The sequence below is a fragment of the Gekko japonicus genome, unplaced genomic scaffold (assembly GCF_001447785.1).
Source record: "Gekko japonicus isolate JY-2015 unplaced genomic scaffold, Gekko_japonicus_V1.1 scaffold3087, whole genome shotgun sequence".
NCBI lineage: Eukaryota > Metazoa > Chordata > Lepidosauria > Squamata > Gekkonidae > Gekko > Gekko japonicus.
This window is the reverse complement of record NW_015169270.1, coordinates 153,857-154,175: the sequence shown is the minus strand read 5'-3', so window position 1 is coordinate 154,175 and position 319 is coordinate 153,857. Positions and strand designations below refer to the sequence as shown.

Here is a 319-nt window from a genome sequence, read left to right as displayed (position 1 = left end):
TGAAATTAGACTGAATCAAATCGGGGACCTTCTGCATGCCAAGCAGAGGCTCTTCCACTGAGCCACGCCCCCTCTTTACAGCTCTCCAGGGTCTCAGGCAGAGGTCTTTCCCATCCCCTCCTGCCTGGTCCTTTCAACTGGAGATGCCAGGGATTGAACCAGGGACCTCCTGCATGCCAGGCAGAGGCTCTTCCACTGAGCCACGGCCCCTCTTGACAGCTCTCCAGGGTCTCAGGTGGAGGTCTTTCCCATCACCTCCTGCCTGGTCCTTTGTAACTGGAGATGCCAGGGATTGAACCAGGGACCTTCTGCATGCCAG

The 319-nt window shown here is 57.4% G+C and overlaps 1 protein-coding gene across 1 annotated transcript in view; it reads right to left on the bottom strand.

Moving 5' to 3' along the window:
• KLC3 (kinesin light chain 3) overlaps positions 1 to 319 on the bottom strand; it is an 18,483-nt gene that overhangs the window by 3,148 nt on the left and 15,016 nt on the right. The gene's annotated exons all lie outside the window — the stretch shown is intronic.